General features: G+C 36.1%; 1 long non-coding RNA gene across 2 annotated transcripts in view; it reads left to right on the top strand.

Annotated features, from left to right (window-relative positions):
• The window catches only part of LOC122730833, a 68,556-nt gene that overhangs the window by 11,054 nt on the left and 32,825 nt on the right, over positions 1-24,677 (top strand). The gene's annotated exons all lie outside the window — the stretch shown is intronic.

Raw genomic sequence — 24,677 nt, 5'->3', positions numbered from 1 at the left:
GTGGGGCTCTAGTGAGATTACATAAAGCTATTACAGGCTGTGATAGAGGTTCTTAACCCAGGATTCACAGATGCCCGAGATGTCTGTAGATAGATTCCAGGGCTTCCCTCCCCCTTGCTATGCTCTGTGATTGCCATTTCTTGAACAGAATTCTCCATATCCTGACTCTGGGCATTTTCACTGGATGTCCCTCATGGCCTGGAATGCTCTCCCTCCTCATGCTATCTTTTCTCATCTGAAATCCCACCTTCTACAGGAAACCTTTCCGAATCCTTCTTAATTCTAGTGCCTTCCCTCTGATGACTATTTCTAGTTAATCCTTTATATACTTTGTTGTATAGTGGTTTGCATGATCTCTCTGCCAATAGACTGTGACCTTTCTTTATATCCCCAGAATTTAACACAGTGCCCGGCACATAGTAGGTGCTTAATAAATGTTTATTGACTGACTAGATAAGAAAATTCCACCTTTACTTGCAATAACCTTAACAGAAATTTAGTATTTTCTTCAATTATGAATTTAAAAAAAAAAGCCATGATGCTGAGGAGTCCGTAGGTGTCATCAAATTGTCAAAAGGCATCCATGACATAGAAAAAAATTAATAAAAACTGGGCTATGTATTACCTCACTCTTCTAGTTTTCTTTTCTTTTCTTTTTTTTTTTGGGCAGGGCAACGGAGGTTAAGTGACTTGCCCAGGGACTCTTCTTGTTTTCATGACTAGCTTTTCACAAAGTTGGTACAGACTAAATAGGAATCACATTAGGATGTAGTAAAAAAAGATAATTTTCGCCACCAGATACTATCAGGATTATAACTTAAGAATCCTCATTATTTTAAATATATTTTTACTGACTTCACTTTAGACCAAGTGGGGTTTACATCATAAAAGGGGACATTGGCTTTTCATTTTCTATAGGTACAGACAGGACACAATTTTCACCTACTACTTTAGAACACATCTGCCTTTGGGTATAAGGAGAGAGTTTTTCCTCTGCCAATATTAGATTTTCACATAGTAAAAGCTTGATCATACTTTTTCTGTGTACTATTTTGAATCCCAATCTCTTCTTGTTTTGCTCATTGTGAAGAATCTATTATCAGGAGAAGCTTTTCTTCCCAGAAAATTAGGCTTATTCTTCTCTAGATGAAATAAATCAAGCAATCAATTAATATTTATTAAGTGACTATAATCACTGGACTAGATGTTATGGGGAATAGTCAAAGAAACAGTTATGTTTACTGTCAAGGACATTTAGAATGTAAGCTCCTTGATATTAAGTATTGTTTCATTCCTTGTACTTATATCCCTAATTCCTAGCATATAATAGGTGTCTAATAAATGATTGATTAATTAGCATAAACATTTAAAGCTGTACAGATATAACCATTTTAGATTGAACTAACTGGATATCTTTATCTAAATATGTGAATTCATATGCTTTTGACAATATGCCTGAATTAGGACTTTAAAAGAAAAAGAAAACACATCCAAACATCCCTTACTACACTACCAAATATTAGCACCTTCTTTCTTTCTTCATTGTATTAATTTAATTTTTCTTTTTTATCGTGAACTTAAACATCAACATGAACATTTCAATATAAAAAGAATAGAAAACAAGGACTGTATAAGAAACTATGAAATTCTGTTACATCTGTTTTGTTTTTTAAAATGTACAGTACATTGAACATGACAGTGATAGTACTGCTCCATTCATCTCTGTCCCCTTCTGAACTTTCTTGTACTTTCTTTTGTGTACTTGTTAAAAAAATAAATTACTTAAATGATGCTCTTTTTCTTTTTCTTTTTTTTTTTGGCTTCAGTATCACATAGCAATTCTCTTCCCAATTTATCTCCCTCCCCCATAGAAGACATCTATTTTAACAAATAAGTACAGGGAGCAAAATCATTCCTTAAGTTGGCTTCATCTCTATATCATCACCTCTCAGCCAAGACGTGAGAAGCATGTTCCGTTCTCAGTCTTCTGAAGTCATGTTTGGCCATAGCATTGCCTATAGCTCTTAAGTTTTTCAAGCTGTTTTCCTTTATGCTATTGTAATCATTCTTCTGCTTCTGCTCACTTCACAATGATCAATTATACTGGTCTTTTAAAGTTTCTTTGACTTTCTATGATTTAATTTCCTTTTCTCATTTCTTATATTCTATTAAATGTGCATGCTATATTTTGTTTAGCCATTCCCCAACTGATAGGACCCACTATATTTCCATTGTGTTTGTTTTTTGGGTATTTTTTTTTTTTTTGGTGAGGCAATTGGGGTTAAGTGACTTGCCCAGGGTCATGCAGCTAGTAAGTGTCAAGTGTCTGAGGCTGGATTTAAACTCAGGACCTCCTGAATCCAGAGCCGGTGCTCTACCCTCTGCATCACCTAGCTGCCCCTCCATTGTTTTGATACAACAGAAAGTGATGCTATAAATATTTTTTACATATGGTGCTTTTACTTTATCACTTAACTATCTCAAATTCTAACTGCAATGATTTTCCTTGTATGTGAACTTTTCAAATTTATGTACTCAAAACTGTCCATTTTATCTCCTGTGATCCTCTCTCCCTTGTGTGGTTAAGACCTCTTTCTCTTTTCTTAGTTGTAAAAATTATCTTCTATGATTCTTTAATTTGTTTACAATATGACCTTTTATTCTTGTACCCATTTGGAGCTTATTGTATTATATGGTATGAGATGTTGTTCTACGCCTAATTTCTGCCAAACTGCTTTCCAGTTTCCCCAACATATTGTATCTATTAGTGAGTCTGTACTCCTGTAGCAGAATTTTGGGTTTATTGAACATTACACTTCCATGTTTATTTTGTGAACATAATCTGTTCCACTGATCAACTTTTTCAGTACCAAAAAGTTTTGATTATTACTGCTTTGTAGTATATTGTTTATATTCTGGTGTTGCTAGGCCACCTTCCTTTGAACTTTTTTTTTCATTGTTACTATGAAATTCTTGAGTGGTGTTTTCCATATGAATTTTGTTTTTTTCCCCTAATTTTGTGAATTAACTTTTTGTTAGTTTGATTGGTATTATATGGAATGTGTAAATTTATTTTGATATTATTATCACTTTTATATTGGCATGATCTAATTGTGAACATGTAATATCTTTCCAATTGTTAGGGTCTGCATTTATTTCTTTAAAGTGTTTTAATAATTGCACCCATATAATTTCTGTATGTATCTTAATAACTGGATTCCCCAGTATTTCATATATTTTGTAATTTTATATATTTTATGGGAAATATCCCATGAAATAGCTTTTTCTATCCCTTTTTTGGGTTTTGTTGGTAATATATAAAGGTCAAAGAGTTTTATGGGTTTAATTTATATCTTGCTTCTTCACTGAAGATATTGTTTCAATATTTTAGTTGACTCAGTTTCTCCAAGGAAGCCATAATGCCATTTGCATTTGTTTTGCTTTTCCCTCTGTTTATTTCCTCAACTTCTTTTTCTTGTGTTATTGTGATAGCAAGCATTTCTTAGACAGTATTAAATAATAATTGTGACAATAGATACACTTTACCCTGATCTTATTGGAAAGACCTCTAACATTTTCCTACTATAATTGTAACTCTTGGTTTTAGGTAGAAAGAAAGGATAAGTCAATTAAGTGAGCATGAGACTGATGAAGAAAAAAGCAATTATTTAAACTAAACTTAAAAATGAAAATTTAGAAAATCAAAGAGGAATTAAACAAAATAGAAACAACAAAACCCTTTTTGAAACAATAAATTTAGGTGACGCTCTCAAGCACTGTCTATCTTCTGCTTCAGTGAGGCATTGACTGATTACCATCTCTAGCCCTAGAACATCTTCTGGGGACAAGACTTATTCCCGTCTCATTTTCCTCGTGGCCTTCTCCAAGGGAAGCAGGATACTCCTACCTCCTGACCAGGGTCCTATACCTTGACTTGCTCCTGCTTGCTCTGAGGTAGGTCTCCTTGGTCCAGGTTATACCTCTTGTGTTCTCTGTATGTGTTCTCCACTGGTAGGATGGTAATCTATGGGATTTTACCTCATATGTGCATGGGGGAGGGGATTTTTGTCACTTTTTTGCTATGCTGTTTGATTAAATGTTTTTTATTTTGAACAAATGCATCCTCTGATCCATAGGTAAATATATCTTTGGGAGCCTGGTAACATAGAGTGTTTTTTTTTTTGTTTTGTTTTGTTTTTTTTTGTGGGGCAATGGGGGTTAAGTGACTTTCCCAGGGTCACATAGCTAGTAAGTGTCAAGTGTCTGAGGCCAGATTTGAACTCAGGTCCTCCTGAATCCAGGGCAGGTGCTTTATCCACTGTGCTATATAGCCACCCCCAACATAGAGTTTTGAGTGGCTGACCCACAGATTATTTTTAATGTAGGGTAGTTTTTCTGATTACTCTCATGTGAGAAGGAGTATCTTGGGTGATACAGATCAATTCCAGCAAAACTTTCTGAAAACACCTCACTTGGTCTGCCTATGGTCAAGATGGAGAAATATAGGCTTTTTATTTTCAGGTTGATTTAATCAAAATTGAATAGATTGACCCAAAGAGTAGTCATTAATAAATTAATGTTAACTCCTGGTAAGATCTCCAGTGAAAGACTACAGGAAGCTATCCTTGACTCCATACTTTTCAATATTTTTACTGATGAGTAGTTTGAAGGAATACATAGTTTTCTTATTAGAGTTATGTGACTATAAAGCCAGGAGGAATAATTAACACATTATATAACAGGGTCAGGTTCCAAAATATTTTCAACAGTCTAGAATTGTGGTTTCCAATCTTTTTAGAGGCCTTAACCCACCAGTAAAAAATGATCTCATATACATGGGTATACACACACACATGCATATTTAGAAATGATATACATATACTTAACTATACTAATACATTTCATACACGTTAAAATGTACATTAAAATAAAAAAATAACAAAATTGAGACTGATATATAAAAATAAATTTTAATTTATTAATGGTACAAAGTCCTCATTAAACTATCATTATGACTTTTTTTTTGGTGAGGCAATTGGGGTTAAGTGACTTGTCCAGGGTTACACTGCTAGTAAGTGTCAAGCGTCTGAGGCTGGATTTGAACTCAGGTCCTCCTGACTCCAGGGCCAGTGCTCTATCCACTGCGCCACCTAGCTGCCCCTCATTATAACTTTTTGTTTTTGTTTTTGTTTTTTTTTTTAGTGAGGCAATTGGGGTTAAGTGACTTGCCCAGGGTCACACAGCTAATAAATGTTAAGTGTCTGAGGCTGGGTTTGAACTCAGGTACTCCTGACTCTAGGGCCGGTTCTCTATCCACTGCGCCATCTAGCTGCCCCCCTCATTTTGACTTTTTAAAAGCAAAAGCAAAGTGATTTCATTTGTTTCATTGTTTTAGAAAAACTTTGTTGAACACTTTGTGATACTGTGATTTGAAGGTCTTATTCTAAACTTATTCTCCATTGGTACTTGATTGTCATAGATGAAAAAGATACATGGATCCACTTGGAAAAAGTGTATCCCATATCTGAGTACACTTATTGGCCCATGACACTCATCTTTCTTTCTTTCTTCCTTCCTTCCTTCCTTCCTTCCTTCCTTCCTTCCTTCCTTCCTTCCTTCCTTCCTTCCTTCCTTTCTTTCTTTGTTTTTGGTGAAGCATTTGGGATTAAGTGACTTGCCCAGGGTCACACAGCTAGTAAGTGTTAAGTGTCTGAGGCTGGATTTGAACTCAGGTCCTCCTGAATCCAGGGCCGGTGCTCTATCCACTGTGCCACCTAGCTGCCCCATAACACTCATTTTTCAATCCCATCCACTACATATGCAAAGGTTTTTAACTGAAATTTGATTAGTAAGGTTCTATATTCATGGATTAGTTCTTGGAAATGAAGCAGATGGTGGGTTTTTTTATGTTTTCAACAAATGGGTTCAAAACCCACTTATTATTTTTGTTTGGAAAATTTATAAACAGGGAAAAAATTCTCTATCTACATTTTAAAGTGTGTAGATAAGAACAGTTTTATAGATGATGCACACATTTAAAAAGTTTTATTGATGTTTGTTTTTACATTATAAGCATTTACACATTATTCAGGGGGATTATACAGAGGTGCTATAGGTTATACAGAGATCTTTTTGTTACAAAGTAAAATAGTTAAGTAAAACTATTAAGCAACTTTATCTGAAAGTACTTGAACATTTCAAATGTGCAGTGCCCTCCACTGCTTTATTTAAAAATAATGAATAGAAATGTATTATTTCCCCCTCCCACTCTCTGCCCCATTGGGAAATAAGAAAACAAATTTCTTGTAACAAATATGATTAGCCAAGCAAAACAAATCCTCTCAATTGCCACTATATATATCTACATCTATATCCAAATATCATTCTGCATGCTAAATCTGTTATGTCTGTGTGGACCAACATTTCATCATTGATTCTCTGGAGTCATGAATGACATTTTATCATTCAGGTCTTACAGTTCTCAAAATTTTTTTGTTTATATATTATCGTTATTGTATAAATTTTCCTGCTCCTGTTCATTTCATTCATCAGTTTAAAAAAGCCCTCAAAATTGTTCATTTTTATGATATTGATATTAGCGCATACTTTTCTTCCAGTTCTGCTCACTTCACTGTGAATCAGTTCATATGTCTTTCCATGTTTTTTTTTTTTTTTTTTTTTTTTGTAAGGCAATTGGGGTTAAGTGACTTGCCCAGGGTCACACAGCTAGTAAGTGTCAAGTGTCTGAGATTGGACCCGAACTCAGGTCCTCCTGACTCCAGGGCTGGTGCTCTATCCACTGAGCCACCTAGCTGCCCCTCCATGTCTTTTTGTTTTTTGTTTTTTGTTTTTTTTTTAGTGAGGCAATTGGGGCCAAGTGACCTGCCTAGGGTCACACAGCTAGTAAGTGTTAAGTGTCTGAGGCCAGATTTGAACTCAGGTACTCCTGACTCCAGGGCCGGTGCTCTATCCACTGCGCCATCTAGCTGCCCCATGTCTTTTTGAAATCATTTATTTTCTCATGGTCTATAGCATAATAATACTCCATCATATTTACATATCACAATTTGTTCAGCCCTTTCTCAACTAATAGCCATCCTCTTAGTTTCTTTTTTTTTTTGCTATAACAAAGAGTTCCCATAAATTTTTTTGCATATATTTTTTCTTCTTTTTTCTTTTTTTGATGTCTTTTGGGTATCAGCCTAGATGGGTCAAAGGGCATTCAATATTTAGTAACTTTTTGTGTATACTTCCAGATTCTTTTCTAAAATTGTTGTACCCATTCACAGGCATATCAATGTGTTTGTTTTCCCATAACCCTCTCAACATTTATTATTTTCAGTTTTTGGTCATCTTTGCCATTCTGAAAGCTGTGAAGTAGAATCTCTGAATCATTTTAATTTGCATTTCTCTAATTAGTAATGATTTGGAACATTTTTTCCTATAGGTAGCCTGGGTGCTTACATTGTTTTTGGTGACAAAAACTTAGCTTTTGAATGTCATGTTAATTGTGATAGCTTCATGCTAACATTAGCTTATATCAGAATGCACAATATACATTTAGGACAAAGTTCATTGCCAATTATAGTGCATATAAATATAAACTTCAAATAATTCTCTTGATAATTTTGAATATTTTTTGTCTGTTTTCTTGTTAGATTTGATTAGGTCATAATTGGTTTTTTGTTTGTTTGTTTTGTTTTTTGGTGAGGCCATTGGGGTTAAGTGACTTGCCCAGGGTCACACAGCTAGTAAGTGTTAAGTGTCTGAGGCCGGATTTGAACTCAGGTCCTCCTGAATCCAGGGCTGGTGCTTTATCCACTGTGCCACCTAGCTGCCCTGTCATAATTATTTTTTAACAATGGCTAATGAAGGTCTTGTTTTAGGATCAGGAAGTATGTCAGCTTTCCTATTTTCTTGTTCTCTTTTGCATGCACTCTTAGTATCATATCTAATCCAAAGTTTCTTTGTAAGATTAAAAAAATTACATGTCCATTTAGGAAGGTTAGTTTGGTAAGAACTAGATGATATGATCTGTAAATACAACTAAGGACATGCACTGTCATACATTGATAGAGGAAAGCAAACACGCATTCATTAAGTGTCTAATATATACCAGACACTGTGCTAAGTGCTTTACAAATATCACCACACTTGTTCCTCAAAAGAAGCTTGTGAGGTAGGTGCTATTACTTCTGTTATATGGTTGAGGAAAGTGAGGCAGACAGAGGTTCAGTGACTTGACCAGAGTCACACAGCTAGTATGTATCTGAGGCCAGATTTGAATTGAGGTCTTCTTACCTTCATGCCCAGCCCTCTGTCCACTGTTCCACCTAGTTGGAAATTGTCTAGGTTTGTGCCACATGAGGACAGGATGAAGGAGATGGTAACATTTAGCCTGAAGGCTTAGGTTTGAGAGAATCATGGTAGCTCTCTTCTAGTATTTGAAGAATTGCCATGTGTAAAAGGGATGAGACCACAGAGAGAAAAACTAGGAGCAATGGGTAGATGCTTTAGAGTGTGATCAGATTACATATAAGGAAGAATTTCTTTTTCTTTTCTTTTTTTTTTCAGGGCAATGAGGGTTAAGTGACATTCCCAGGGTCACACAGCCAGTAAGTGTGAAGTGTCTGAGGCCAGATTTGAACTCAGGTACTCCTGAATCCAGGGCCAGTGCTCTATCCACTGCACCATCTAGCTGCCCCCCATAAAGAAGAATTTCATAAAATTAGAGCTAAAGTGGAATGAATTGCTTTGGGAAGGAGCAGATTCTCTTTTACTGGATATCTTTAACTGAAGGCTAGTTGACCAATTATTGGGGATATTGTAGAGGACATTCTAGCATCAATCACTCAATCTGCAAATACTGATTCAACTACTACTTTGGGCCAGGTACTATGCCAGATACAGAGTAAAAATAAATACATTAAGCTAGATCACCTCTGAGGTTCATCCTGTCTGAGATTTTGGTACAGGAGAAGGAACTGAGAGTTCTTAAATAGGAGATGTATGTGATCAGAGCTGTGCATTAGCAAAATTAATCTGATAATAAGGTATAGGGTGAATTGGAAGAGGAACAGCTCTCAGTAATGCTGAGGAATATACTAAATTCTCTTTCATACTGGGGCTGCCTGAAGCCAGTATAAATAAATTGGGAGAAGCAAGGCTTTCAATGATGGCTTTTGGAAACTAGCCCTTATACTGTATTGTACTTAGAAACAGAAGAGAGGTGATAGGTATGACTTTGTTACAGCAAAGTAGCATGATTTTAGGGGTTAGGTGTTCCTCTGTATTTGCTTTTTTCTATCTAGGCTAGTTCCTAATTGGGGGCAGGGATATTTCCCTGGTTCTCATGAACTTATGCCCTCAAGAAGTTTACATTCTATAAGTGTGTGTGAACAACAGTATGAACATAGATAAGCACAATTAAAACATTAAATGAGAGAGAAAACACTAGGAACTGGAGGAATCAGGGAAAGCTTTACCAAAGAGATGGTATTTGAGCTGATTCTTAGAGGAAGGATTTTGATATTGAAAAGCCAAGGAATAAATCATTTGCTGGTCTTGAAACATAGGTTTAACAGTGTCTTAATTATTGATATCTTTTCTTTTTATATCATTTTCATTTTCAAATATATCCTTTCCCCACACAGAAACCATTCTTTATAACAAAGACTAAAATGGATAGAAAAAAATTGATACAACTAACATCAATTGAGCCTGTCAGAATATGTGATGTTCTGCACCCATAGTCTACAAAGAGGTGAAGGAGGTACATTTTCTCATCTTTTCTCCAGGTTCAAATTTGCTTATAATTACAAAGCATTTTCGTATTTCATTTATTTTGTTGTAGCATTTTCCTGGTTTTGGTTAGTTCACTTTGGATCTGTCTTCTTAATCTTTTCAAGATTTTTTAATTTATTGTTTTTATGATACATTAAGTTCATGGACCACAATTCTAGGATAGTATGTTATACCTTATAGAGGCTTAATACATGTTTGGTGAATTGGCTCCTTCTGAACCCCAGCTTACTAAGCCTCAATTTCCTTTTCTGTTAAATGAAAGTATTGGACCACATGGTTTTTGAGGTCTCTTCCAGCTTTAGATCTAAGGTCTTATGACTCTATGTGGTTTCCATTTACCTAAAGGTATGTCTGTGTCAGGGTTTGGAAGAATTTGAAGCCATTCAGCTCTGAGATTATATGATCTTATGATTCCTTAGATATGGAAAACATTATGGAGGTAGAATCAATGTTAATTAATTTGACACTACCATTTATTTATTGGTCATGTGAGATGATGAAGAAGCATTGAACACGGGTGACACAGAATGCTGAGCTCAATGGAGGCCGCCATATTTTATTTTGGAAAAGTATTCTCATTCCCAAGAGAAGGGTTGGTAGAACCCTGATTTATGAATTTGCAAAATGTTCTATCTCTACCTTCGTGAACATTATTTGGGGCTTGTTCTTTAGCCAATTCTTATGGGCAGTAAAAACTCTAAGACACTACACCTCAGTTTACCATCCTTTTCTTATACTTTGGGTCAATCACAGCCTTGTATGTACAGAGTTATATATTTCTCTTACAAGATAATGGAAGTTCAATAAAGTTATGTATGAGTGTTCTCCAACATTATTGTTAAATAACTAGTTCTACTATGTGTGAATGGGTTATGGTTGGTGTGTCTAATAGGGTCAATGTGTGCAAGTAGGCTCCAAGTCTGTTCTTGGAGGAATAAAAGCTTATCTAGTATTTTTAATGGGTGCTATTCTAGTACTTAACTATTCAATATATTTTCCAATAAAAAAGGAAACAGGGATTAAAAGAAATTTATTTTATGGATGCCTAATACATGAAAAGCACTATTCTAAGTATTGGGGCAGATACAAAGATAATTAAATATAATTTCTGATCTCATGAAGTTTGTGTTATCATTGTGAGGATGTGGTACATACCTAAGTATACAGTAATGTATTTATCCTGTTTCCTTAATAGACATGGAGGACCATCATGTAGGATAAGGATGAAAAGGTTTTTGAAATTATTGAATACCAGGCAAAGAAGTTTGGATTTTATTTAGTAGACCATAGGGAGTCATTGAAGAGCTTTAAGCAGAGGATTCATATGATCATATTTGTGCTAAGGAAGATAGATTGGAGGGGGAAAATTGTAGGAAGAGAGAACAGGAGACTGTTGCAGTAATTCAGGGGGATGGCTATGAGAAGGGTCTGTCCCTGGGTAATCATGGTGGTAATGGCAAGAATGGCATAGATTTGAGAGGTATATCCAAGGTACACTTGATAAGTGATTGGACATGGAGGTGAAATAAACAGAAGAGTCAAAGACGATACTGAGGCCATAAGTAGGGGTGGTGAGGTTGACAGAAAAAAGGAATCAGAAGATTTGGGGAAAATTGTGAATTCCATTTGGGATATTTTGAGTTTTGGCCATTTTGTGGCTCCATTATTTCAATTATGTAGATATGCCTCTATATCAACATAGATGGCAATCCCTCTTAATAATTATAACATATGTATAGAGTTTTGAGGTTTATAAAGTGCTTTACTCACAACAAACTTGAGACATGTATAGTGAACATATTATTTTAATGAGGACTTTGCTCTTGTGTATACTCAGATCACTCCAAGTGGAGGCAATCATGTGGGAAATGTCAGGGATCTGCTTTTAGGAGAAGACATTAGGAATTTCCTTACTATGTGAGAGGTACTAGCCTCCAGGCTGCATCCTTAACACTATGAGACTGGAAACTTCTCACTCTCTCCCTCCATTGTCTAGACAGGGTAAAGGTACCATGAACTGAATTGGTGAGGGGGAAGGTCTACCTTCCCCTCTCCCCTTCCCCTTCTTCCCAGGAGGAGGAGCACTAACCATCTTACAGGGCTGTTGTAAGAATCAAATTAAATCTTATATACAAAGTACTTTAGTATCATAAAGTACCTGTGACCCTGAGAAACTGGTTTTTTTTTTTTTTGATCTGTGTTCTTTTCAATTATAGGTGAAGGTGGTGGAATGACCACCAGACCTGAAATCAAGGTGACCTTAGCTGCTGGATTTCAGACCAGATGCTGTGGTCAGGTCAGCCACAAAGCCCTGAGAAACCAGGTTGCCTGGGACTCTAGCCCGTGGAGGGCCTTGGGCTCAGAACTTTGTGGAACTGTGCTATATAGCAACCGAGCTAAATTGTGAACCTAAATCCCTTCCACAAAGCCTCTGTTACATTACTATCTCCATACACAGATGAGGAAACAGAGGTTCAGAAAACAGAAGCCCATGGTCACATAACTACTTAGTGTGAATTCTGGGATTTGAACTCAGGTTTCTTGTAGCTTGAAGTCCAACATTCTTCATTACACCGTACTGCTATTAGCCCTTGGCAGACAGTCTTTCTAAGTTGCCGTGGTTGAAATATTAATTACCTGTAGGCCCAATTTCTTGGGATTAGCTGCTTCAAGACTGGCCCTTGATTTTTTTTCCCCTCACATTTCTTTTATTTTTGATTTATGGAATAAAACAAGCATTTCCATAACATAGTATAATAAAAATGATAACTTTGACTTAGATTTAAAAAGAATAGCAAGTTGTACATTATATATGTATATGTATAGATATGCATATATTTCTATTATAAATGTCATATATGTGCAGTGGATAGAGCACTGGCTCTGGAGTCAGGAGGATCTGAGTTCAAATCCGGCCTCAGACACTTAACACTTACTAGCTGTGTGACCTTAGGCAAGTCACTTAACCCCAACTGCCTCGCTAAAAAAACAAACAAACAAAATAAATGTCATATATATGTGTGTATATCTATCTATCTATCTATCTATCTATCTATCTATCTATCTATCTATCTATCTATCTATCTATCTATCTATCTATCTATCTACCATCTATCCATTTGAAATTGGGTCTCTTTATCTTGCCCAGACTGGAAGTGCAGTGGCCACTCATAGCTCTGAAACTAGTACTGAATGTCATTTAATATTTCCCATTTTTCTCAACCTGTACTGGTACACCCCTTCTTAGGCAACTAATGACCCTCTTCCTCTTCATCATATTGGTTCCAGACTCAACATGTATAAACACTCATTTGGCTTTAGTCCTGTTACAGATTAGAACTTTAAAACTCAAGTGATCAACCAGCCTTCACCTCCCCCAATAGCAGGGATTATATAGTCTCATAATACCACCCTGGGCAAGGCTGGTCCTTGAAAAAACAACTCAAAGCTACCCAAGCTTCTACTTCACTGATAGCCTCTGGTCACACCTTGATAAACTTACACCATGCTAAAACATCAGAAGATTTTAGTGGAAGATGTTGAGGTATGAGAAATATTACAGTTATAAACAACTTTCATTTTCATGCATGGTTGGGCCCGTTAGGGGGCTCCATCCAGATAAAATCAAGTTTCCTTTTTTATAACTTTCTGAGCTATGAGGTGTGAACTCCTCGCTGGTGTTCCTGCTCCTGGGTTTGCACTTCATTGAAGATTACTTATTAATAAAAATAAATATATATGAGTATATTTGAGGTTTGCCCATGTATGTATGTTGAACAGTGAGGACAGAATACACTATTGTTGAATTAGATAGGTTCTTGAGGATAGTATCTTTGGAAACAAAGTTGGAAGGGGCAAAATGGAACATCCATAGAACCCTTGGCTCTGGTGGCTTGGATGTTGGTTTATGGGGTGACAGACAACTCAGTTTATGGCATTTCTTTCCTAAAGCAGTGTATTTTGGGCAAAATGACACTGTAAGGCCTGTGGAAAAGGATCTTGGGCAATAAATACATCATAGAATCAAAGAGGTTGAGATCTCAAAGGAAATGCATCATTTAGTCCAATTCTTTAATTTTTACCAATTAGTAGATACATCTAGAGATGTTAAGTGATTTGTTTAAAGACACATAGGAAGTGATTGACCAACCTAGGAATAGAACCCAAGTTGCCTGACTATTTCTCTAGTATTCTTTTTTTTTTTTTGTGGGACAATGAGGGTTAAGTGACTTGCCCGGGGTCACACAGCTAGTAAGTGTTAAGTGTCTGAGGCTGGATTTGAACTCAGGACCTCCTGAATCCAGGGTCGGTGCTTTATCCACTGTGCCACCTAGCTGCCCCTCTAGTATTCTTTCTATTGTACCATGATCATCATCTGTCCTTGTCCTGAATGAGCTTGAAATCTTATAGGGGACGGGCAGCTAGGTGGCGCAGTGGAAAGAGCACCAGCCCTGGATTCAGGAGGACCTGAGTTCAAATCTGACCTCAGACACTTGACACTTATTAGCTGTGTGACCCTGGGCAAGTCACTTAACCCCAATTGCCTCACCAAAAAAAAATCTTATAGGGGAGATAAGATTTACATACCTAAAACACTTAGAGAACCATTTGAAATAGCAAATTAAAAATGTTAAGTGAAATAATATTGAATGACAAAATGTATGATTCAAAGAATGTTCCAAGTGGTCCTTCATTCAGTCAGTACTGACAAGTTATCAAGGAAGATTTCATGAAAGGAGGTGGGATTAGGGTAGAATCTTGAAGCATGTATAGAATTTCAATGAGGAAGGAGGAAGGACCTTTTAGATTCATGAATAGCATGAACAAAATACACATATAGGAAGGAAATAGCGGACACTCAGGTTTGATATTATTGAAAGTTGAACAAAGTATCCATGCTAAGCTCCCTTAAACATTGCTTTGCAGTAAAGATGGAAGCTCTTACGGATGTAAGGCTCATTTATAGTGTGATAGAACAGGAGGTGGGAGTACTGGAAGGTCTAAATGGGCCATTCCATCCATGCCAGAGTCACGAGCGTTGTCAACTTTCTTCCTTCAGCTGTACTTGAAATTTTCTCACCATGACCTTCCAGAATGGTCTTAGGCCTAAGGTGGCGCTCCTGTGCCTAGAAGCTTCATCAGTTTTCTTGCCCATCACTCCAACAACAGCAATGGGGTTTCTAGGTTAAGAATGGGCCCAAGCCCAGAATTCAGCAGTTGGTCTTTTGGAAATTAATGCATATATGGGGAAAGAAGCAGAGCCTTCAGCTGCTCAAAAACCAGCTGAGTCTTTCTGCTCATTGCTTGTTACTTCCTTTCCATAACATAAAAACAAAACACACTCCTTCACACAATCTTCCACTGGAACTTAACCACTCCTTTAAATCTTATGTGATTAATAGTTCACATGGTGAAGTGCTTTAAGGTTTGTAAAGTGCTTTACATATTTTCTTGTTTGATTCTCCACAACCACCCGGTGAGGCAGGTACTATTGTTATGCCCCTTGCAGAAACAGGCTTAGAAAGGTGAAGAGGTTTGCTCAGGACAACATGGGTAATCAGAATGTGAGGCCATATTTGAACTCAGGGCATCTGGATTCTAAGCCTAGAATGGGACTCCAGCTGCCTCAATTAAAATGAGAGACTGATAGCATTCTGTATGGGGATCCTTTCAAAAGGTATTGTTGTGAAACCCATGCCTATATGATCAAGAACTAATAGTGTAGCAACTAACCAAAGCAGCTTTTTTTTTCATTAAAAGTAGAATAATTTTTCAGAACTACTAGAAATGTCAAAGCAGTTTTGGCTGCAGTCTCACGGCATTTCACACTATTGAGAATATTGCTACCATTAACAAAAACAGTTCTATAATTTCTTCAGTATTGCTCCTGGTGATGAGGGATGTAAAACTGCAGCATACTTTTATGTTTTGAATATTATTATTGTATGCTTCTGCCTTTACATGTCAAAAATAATCTTTGTTTTAGTTAAAAAGCTGAGCTGAACTGCATGTATCAGACTCTGATGATTTGTGTTCCATTAAAGATCTCGTAGCACTTTTCCACAAGAATTAAGAGTATTTTGGTTAATTATATGTGAATGTAGTATACAGTAGAAATATGTATGCATATATACACTGTATGTTTCTTTGACTTCAGTTGGTTATATACATTTATATATATGCACATATATAATATACATATACATATATTATATATGTGTTTCTTTGGTTTCATTTGGTTAGATATATGTATATAAATATATATGTTTATATACATATACATGCACATACAATATATGTACATGGTTATGGTATGTGCATTTCTTTGGCTTCAGTTGGTTAGAGTGGGACCAAAACAATTTGTTTTGTTTTATTTCACAGTCGTGTTTCTGTTTTGTCTCCCTCCAAGACTGTAAGATTCATAAGTTCAGAGACCTTATGTTTTATTTAAATGTTGTATGATATGCATTCAGTAAGTACTTAATCAATGTTCATTGAAGGAAAGACAGACCCATACCCTTGACAGGATAGTTTCCAGCATAACTTTGTTTTCAAGGTAGAGTATATGGAAGAGAGTGGAAAATCCATTATTGTAGCTGGGCATCCAAATTGAAGTTATCATTCACCTCTAGCTGGGGTCTAGGCTTCAGAGTTCACGTTTTGTTTGGAGAATGTCGAGAGCAGACTGGAATGGAAGGTGATTCAAATGTTATGTAACACCCATGGGGAAACTCCTTGTGAAATAGATCGGTGGTTATATAGAGAAAGAGTATTTGATACTAAGTCTGGATTCATTTAAGATAAACGAGTAAACATTTCTAGGCATCTTTTAGTTTAGTTATCTTTGGTTATAGGAAAGACGTGGCTATTGAGTCAGAAGAGGTGGGGTTTCTATTCTCTTTCTCACTTACCAACTTTGTGACTATGAGGGAATCATTTAGTGTCTTAGAATCTTAGTGTTCTCATTTGTAAAATGTAAATAATAATGTTTGCACTAGCCTCCATCCAGGGATTTGTGAAAATCCAATTAGATCATATTTGCAAAGTGCTTTGTTGCCACGAAGTACCCTAGAAATGTGAGTTCCTATATGATTGATCAACTGAGCTCATTACTGATGCCCATTGTAGCTTCTCAATGAAGAATGTCTGAAATCTGTTATGTAGGGGGCGGCTAGGTGGCGCAGTGGATAAAACATCGGCCCTGGATTCAGGAGTTCCTGAGTTCAAATCCGGCCTCAGACACTTGACACTTACTAGCTGTGTGACCTTGGGCAAGTCACTTAACCCCCATTGCCCCGCAAAAAAACCCAACAAACAAACAAACAACAAAATCTGTTATGTAAACAGGTGATGTTAGGACAAGTACTGCATTTACATAGTGGTTGGCTATACTGGTCAGCTTCATTTAGTCCACTGATGAGATAGTGCCTTAATTATATCAAGGACGTGGCTTACTTCACTAAAACCCTGCTTTGATGCCTTATCAGGATATGCAGGTGATCTGGCTTCTCAGCAGCTATGTTAGCAGAGCACAAACTTTGGTTTTGAGTATGGGTCAGAGAAAATCATTACTGGGACAGTTTCAGGATGATGTTTTTTTTTGGTGGAAACAACTCGGGAAGACCATTTACTAAGTTAGAAATGGAGTTGTCAACATATTGGTGGAGGGAATGCCTAAATTGTAAATCCTTGACATATTTAAGGTGTGAGTGACTCAATAATAATAATAATAATAATAATATATATATATATATTTTTTTTTTAGTGAGGCAATTGGGGTTAAGTGACTTGCCCAGGGTCACACAGCTAGTAAGTGTTAAGTGTCTGAGGCTGGATTTGAACTCAGGTACTCCTGACTCCAGGGATGGTGCTCTATCCACTGTGCCATCTAGCTTTCCCCATAAATATATGTTTTTGAAACAGTCCCTTTTGGGACCCTATTTACTTTGTACATCTCTATATTTACTTATTTGTATGCATAGTGTTTTCTCCCATGTGTTCTCTTGCATAGTATCTTTCCTTTAGTTGCTAGCTACTTTACTAATCATCCTTCCTATAGTCTCATTTACTCAGTCCCTAGCACAGTTTCTTAAATTTAGTAAATGTCTTTTTAATTAAATTCAATCATGCTAAAGTACACTTTTTTTGAAGCTTCATATCTTCTTCTTTTGATTTTCCTCCTCCTTTTCATTCTCCTCCTCTCCCTCTTCCTCCTCCTCTTCCTCTTTCTCCTTCTCCAAATCACATCTGTTTTAGATTGAGGGTACACCAAAACCCAATATTCCTGGGATGAGATGAAGCTTGCTTTTTCCCATGTCTCACTGCTATTCTTTTAATATTATGCTTAATGTGTTTGGGAAAAATTTTCTTTTTCAATGTGTTACTTTAAAAAGGTGTGTTGCTTTCTTTGGTGGGTTTAAAAAATACTGACTTTGCCAAAGTATTTTCAGTAGGATATTACTATTTAATGGGATATTCAGTACAACATTTGCAAAAGGTTCCAAGTAACAAAAAAGTTGATTTTTATTTAACTTTTCAGAACTACATACATTCCTATTTAAGTAAGCTCAAATTTGACTAGCTTTTACTCTGAATTGCTTTATGTTATTAATTGTCCTAAAATGTAGTAACATTGAGTTAGTAATTTTCAGTTTGTAAAGATACATATATTCATAACATCATTGATTTTGAGCCGGAAAGGACCTTCGATGCCCCTTAATCTAACCCTCCACCCATTTTGCTGATGATCAGACAAATTAAGTGACTTAAATAGGTAACCATTTGGAAGTGGAAGAGCCAAATTTCTGTAGTCTTAAACCAGATAGATGGCACAATGGATAGAGTACTCGGCCTGGAGTCAGGAGTACCTGAGTTTAAGTACAAACTCAGATACTTATTAGTTTTCTGACACTGGTAAAATCACCTAGCTTCTGTTTGCCTCAGTTTCCTCAACTATAAAATGAGAATAACAATAGTACCTATTTCTCAGGGTTGTTGTGATGATCAAATGAAATAATATTTGTTAAGCATTTAGCACAGTGCCTAGCGCATACTAGGCACTTACTCTTCTCTTCATTACTTCCTTCCCCCTCCCTCTGCACCATGTGTTGCCTATATTCACTTGCTACTGAAAATGTTTTTTGTTATAGCTGAATAATGTTTGACCCAAACTAATTTGGTGTCTTTATGTTCACACAACCTATTTCTATTCTCTGTATACATATGGCTAAGTAGAAACTTGGTGATACCTCCCTGGGAGAAATTAATGGTTCATCTAAAAAATATTATATTTTTAAACATATATTTTGCATATACTTATATGTACCTGTTGTCTCCCTTGATAAAATGTGAACTTCTTGAAATTAGGGGCTGTTTCATTTTTGTTTTTGTTTCTCTAGTACCTGGCAAATAGTATGTGTTTAACAAATACTGGTTGGTTGATTGAATAGTCATGAAGCTATATCTCCACTGCCCAATTAGCAGATTTAATCCATGAATTTGTGCGAGCTGAGATTTTGGGGCAGTGGTGTCAAGCTCAAATAGAAATGGTGCCTGCTAAACATACATAAGGATCCTCGCAGGTGCATATTAACTTAAAAAATACATTAACATCAGCTGTGTTTTATTGTATTTTTAATTAAAAAAATATTTCCCGATTACAATTTAATCTGGTTCAGACCACATTGGGGATGTTGCTGGTTGTATGTTTGACACCTCTGCTGTAAGATAGTTAAAGAGGAATTAAGAGCTAGTAGGCCAAAATGATGACATTTTGTATGTGTGGATGGAAATGTTGGTTGAAATTTTGAGAGACAGCCAGTTACACACTTTGCCTTGATTTCATGGATAACTGCAGGTTAGTCTCTGTAAGGAGAGGTACTCTTGGCTCTTAATATGACCATGGTCATCAACCAATGTGAGATGTGGGCTGCTGCCAAAGGGGACTTTAATGGGGAAAAGAAAAATCTTTTCCAGAGTAGTGAGGGTCTCAACTACAATCACACCAGCTTCTGGGAGCTGCTATTTTTTTTTTGTTTGTTTTTTGGTAATCAACAAAGAGTTACCTCCAGAAAGAAAATATGAAATACCTGAGATTTACACATAAAATTGCAATATATGAGTTTTTCATAAACATTTGATGACCACAATGAATTATAACATAGCCTGACAAATGGATCAACATTGCTTTTCCTTTTAAAAATTTTAAATTTTATTGATATCTCTTGCTTTTACATCAATTTTTTTCTGAATAAATCCCCCTCTTTTCTCCTAATCCACAAGCCGTTTCTTGAAAGAAAAAAAAATCAAAAAGAAAGAGAAGAAAATAAGGAAAGCAGCTGAGCAAAGTCAATATTACTTTCCATAAGGAGATCCATGTGTGCTCTTGTGCAATAAAGCCATAGTTGTAATCAGTCCATAAAGTTTGAAAAGCATCCTTCTGGATGAAAATCATTTTAAGGAAGTCAATCCAAGAACCTGCCTCTATATTTATTACTATGTGTAACATGCTCCAGTCATTTCAGCATATTCATTTTTTCCACCAGTGTCCTGACCAAAATGCTCATGATAGTAACTATGGTTAAAATGACAGACTCCAAGGGATCACAAAGAGATATCGTATTAAGTATCATTTTAGCAGTTCCACATTTTAAACAATATGCATATATCATATCACCCCTTCGATAGATGCAACTTAAGATTTAGGCTGCTTTTATATTTCTTTCCTTTGAAGCCAAACAAGATTGCTATAGTTGGAGGTCAGATGTCTTTTGTCTATGAGATTGTAGGGTGCTTGTAATTTTAATACTGCAAAATTAGAATACTTAAAAAAAGAAAGTTTGAGATTAGTTATTAGCTAGATTTTGCTATATGGACCATGCTATTTTTTTTAATTAATTTTTTTTTTACTTTAGTGAGGCAATTGGGGTTAAGTGACTTGCCCAGGGTCACACAGCTAGTAAGTGTTAAGTGTCTGAGGCCGGATTTGAACTCAGGTACTCCTGACTCCAGGGCCGGTGCTCCATCCACTGCGCCACCTAGCTGCCCCTGACCATGCTATTTTTATATAAGCTTATATACACATATGTGTATGTGTGCACACACATATGTATATAGCTATATATAGATATATAGCTTAAGAAAAGGGTCCCCATTAATATTATCATATTATTAGTACTAAGCACTAATGTTTCTTTAGTAATTTTTTGGGGGGTTACATCAATCCTCCCCATTATACCCAGGCTGAATGAAAGCTTAGACTTGCTCCATTTCTGACATGGACCAGTTTGGTCCTCCTTTGGTAGCCTGGTAGCCCTTCATTTTGGGGGGCGCACTGTATTGGTGCCATGCTTAGTATGGATAGATTAGCTTAGATCACTACATCTCAGATCTCTTGAGTTCAGGACATCTGCCAGCCTCAGCCTCCCCAGTAGCAGGGATTACAGGCCTGGTTTGATGTTTCTTTATTAAATATACTCCTTTATTGATTTTTTTTTTTGGTGAGGCATTTGGGGTTAAGTGACTTGCCCAGGGTCACGCAGCTAGTAAGTGAAAAATGTCTGAGGCCAGATTTGAACTCAGGTACTCCTGACTCCAGGGCCGGTGCTCTATCCACTGTACCACCTAGCTGCCCCCAGATATACTCCTTTATGAAAAGAGATTCTTGGCTGAAATTATTGTGGGATCCTTGTGCTAAAATTGCAACAACTTGGTATAGTCAAAAAAGGGAGAGAAGAGGTAATTCATCCTTTACCCCTATCTCTCAACTTTAAAGTATAAAGCTTTTAATTTTTCATCTCTTTTTTGGTGTTATATATGCTGGTCTCTATATTTGCATACATCCTTTTGCCCAGTGAACAGTCAGATATTTTTAAATAAATATGTATAATTTACTTAGTTCGGCTGAAAAAGAGACAACTATCAGAAATGGCAATAAAAGTCACGTAATGAAATAAGAATACTCGAAAATCCAAGGATTTTAGTGTGGCCCATTATTCATTCAATTCCTGGCAGCCTTTATGATTACAAATCACTTGATTGACTAACTAGACATTCTCCAAGTGAATTATGAATCAGGTTCATTTTTCCTGGTTGATAGTTGGTACATGCTGTAACTCTCTCACTTTGTGATATATCAAATTCTTGTAACAGTAATAAGAGATATAATCAACTCTTTATTTCAGGACAAATAAATTGCCTTTTCAAAAATGAAATGTGGTTGCTAACATTTTAATGGCACAATGTAATTCCCGCCTGCTCTTCTCAGGGTGGAATCCACAGTCATGACGTAGCTTTTGAGATTTTTACTCAGTAGAAGGATTTTCTGTTTGACACAGAACTCCTATTGACATGAGTTCTATAGGAGGCTTAGGCAGTTATTCCAGCCTAGGTTGCATAAGAAGTCACATTTTCTTCCCTTTGCAGTTAGTTTTGAGAGTGGAGGTTGGGGGTGGGGTAGATTTTGCCATTCTGATGTAGTCCTTTGAAATGAACTAGACTGCCCAGTAAGGTCATGATGTCCTCATCTGAAAAAATGCTGAGCATTCTAACAGTCTTTAATAGGTAAGGTCTCTGTCGGCCAAATCTCTAATTCTTCTGTACATGAAATTCAACCCAGGGGGTAAATTCTACTTTCAAACACATTTAGTTTCCATTTGCTTTAATAGGAATTCTTCACATATAACCTACACTAGCAATAAGCAGCAGATTTTTTTTTTGCACACTATTGAAATTGCTTCTTTCTTATCTATTCAAGCAAAAAGAAGTCATGGGTGCTTAATACTGTAATATTAAAATTTTGGGAATTTGGTTCCCAATTCACCCACTGTGTTAGTGAAAATGGTTCCTCCAGTGAATTGCTTAATGCACAGAAAATGTAGGGTCACCCCTCTCCACCAGAGCTATTGTGGGGCCTTTCCACTAAAAAAGCAAGTTGGGACTGTATGGCAAAGAAAAACTCTCTGATCCCTTGGAGGCAAAACATATCAATGTAATGAGAGGGCTGCTGATGTGAGGACCACAGAATCGGGTCACTTTACTTTTTCCTTCTCATAGCACATTAGAAAGGAGAATAATTAGCATTTTAGTATCCCAGAGCATTTTTACTTAGTTCTTTGGTTTGCTTCTATGAATCTAAACATATTCACAAACAGACTTTAAATTGTTTAGTAATGAGTTTCATCATCTGAAAAAGGTATATTTGAACAAAAGATTCTACTAAGCACAAGCCACACTGTTAATTTAATTATAACTGCCTATACACTAGGCATAATGATATAAACACAAATATAGGCACCTTTCAGAAGCTTTGATACTTCGTTCCAGTATTTTCTCCTCCTACCCCCTCCCTTTAAAAAAGTATAAAGTCCTTGAATTTACCCCTTGGCCACCTTGAAATCTCATTTCTAATCCCCTAACACCCTTAATTATGTGCTGAGTAGTTCAAATTGTTATTAAACAGCTTTTATAGGATTATAATTTTTATTCCTGATTAGGCAATGAATATATATTATCAACTATTACATTCATTTAAAAATTGTGATTAAAGGTTTAATCCCCCAAAGATGTTTATAACAATATAAGCTGCACTGGTGTAATTGGAATTAGGGAATTAGAAACTTGATTTTAGGAGTGGCCAAAGGATAAATAAATGTAAAAGTAAAGATATTACTTTAAAGTTTTTATAACTTTGGTTCTCTGAGATGATCACAGACCTCAAACTGGGCCCCCAATAGGTTGTATTGCAGGTTGGCCATTTGATGTGTCTTGGTGTCACATGATTATTGTACACTTAGAATAGACATATTTGTGTGCATTTATATGCAGATATAGGGTATATATATTCATATATGAACTGGTCATTTCTGAATGTATCCTTTTGCCTACTGTACAGTCAAAATATTTTCAAGTAAATATGTCTAATTTACCTAGTTCAGATGAAAAAGAGAGAACTATAAGAAATGGCAATAAAGTTCATGCCATGAAATAAGAGTAAGAGTGAATATTTAGCTACTCTTGGTGTATTCTGATTCATGTAAATAGCCAAATAATTTTTGCATGCATACTTTAGATTCTCTCTCCATTTTATTCTCCCTCCAAATCCTACATATAATTTTTCTCATAACATATAAAAATATTTGTGCATAAAATATGTGTGTATATAAAATATATGTATATAATTTGTGCAATTCAGGTCAAATCTCTTTTCCTCATTTTCTTTTTTTTTCTTCAAGAATTAGCTGGATAATCCCCTCAAAGCTCTATTCTATTCTCCCTGTGTAGACACAGATGAAAAGTTGGGCAACATCACAAGTGAGAGGTATCATTGAGATGCTATCTGGCATACAATATAAAGTAATAGATAATACACACATCATATATGTGTGTGTATATGTAAAGATAATATAGAAGTATGTATATGTAAATGTATATACACAGGAATATATACTGTTTCCCTTATAGAATATAAGCTCTTTGAAGGTAGGGACTGCTTAATTTTCATGTTTGTATCCCCAGTACCTAGTCAAATACCAGACTTGGGTTCAAATCCAGATTCAGATGCTTACTCTAGGCAAGTCACTTGACGCTGTTTCCCTAAGATTCATCATCCATAAAATATGATATCATCTACCCCCCAGAGTTGTTGTGAAGATAAAATTAGATGACATCTATAAAACAAAACTTAAAATACTATATAAATAATTTTGGGGGTATCTTTATTGCTTTGAAGCCAACAGCTTAGGAGTAGCCTAAGCACAGTTTTTTGGGGGGGTCTCTGTACATTTTCTGGGGTAGCTAGATGACACAATAGATAGCAGTGGACAGAGTGCTGAGCCTGCAGTCAAGACGACTCATTTTCCTGGGTTCAAATCCTG

Source organism: Dromiciops gliroides, chromosome 1 (genome assembly GCF_019393635.1).
Source record: "Dromiciops gliroides isolate mDroGli1 chromosome 1, mDroGli1.pri, whole genome shotgun sequence".
NCBI classification, from domain to species: Eukaryota; Metazoa; Chordata; class Mammalia; order Microbiotheria; family Microbiotheriidae; genus Dromiciops; species Dromiciops gliroides.
The sequence above is the reverse complement of the archived record's forward strand: the minus strand, read 5'-3'. Positions and strand labels throughout refer to the sequence as shown.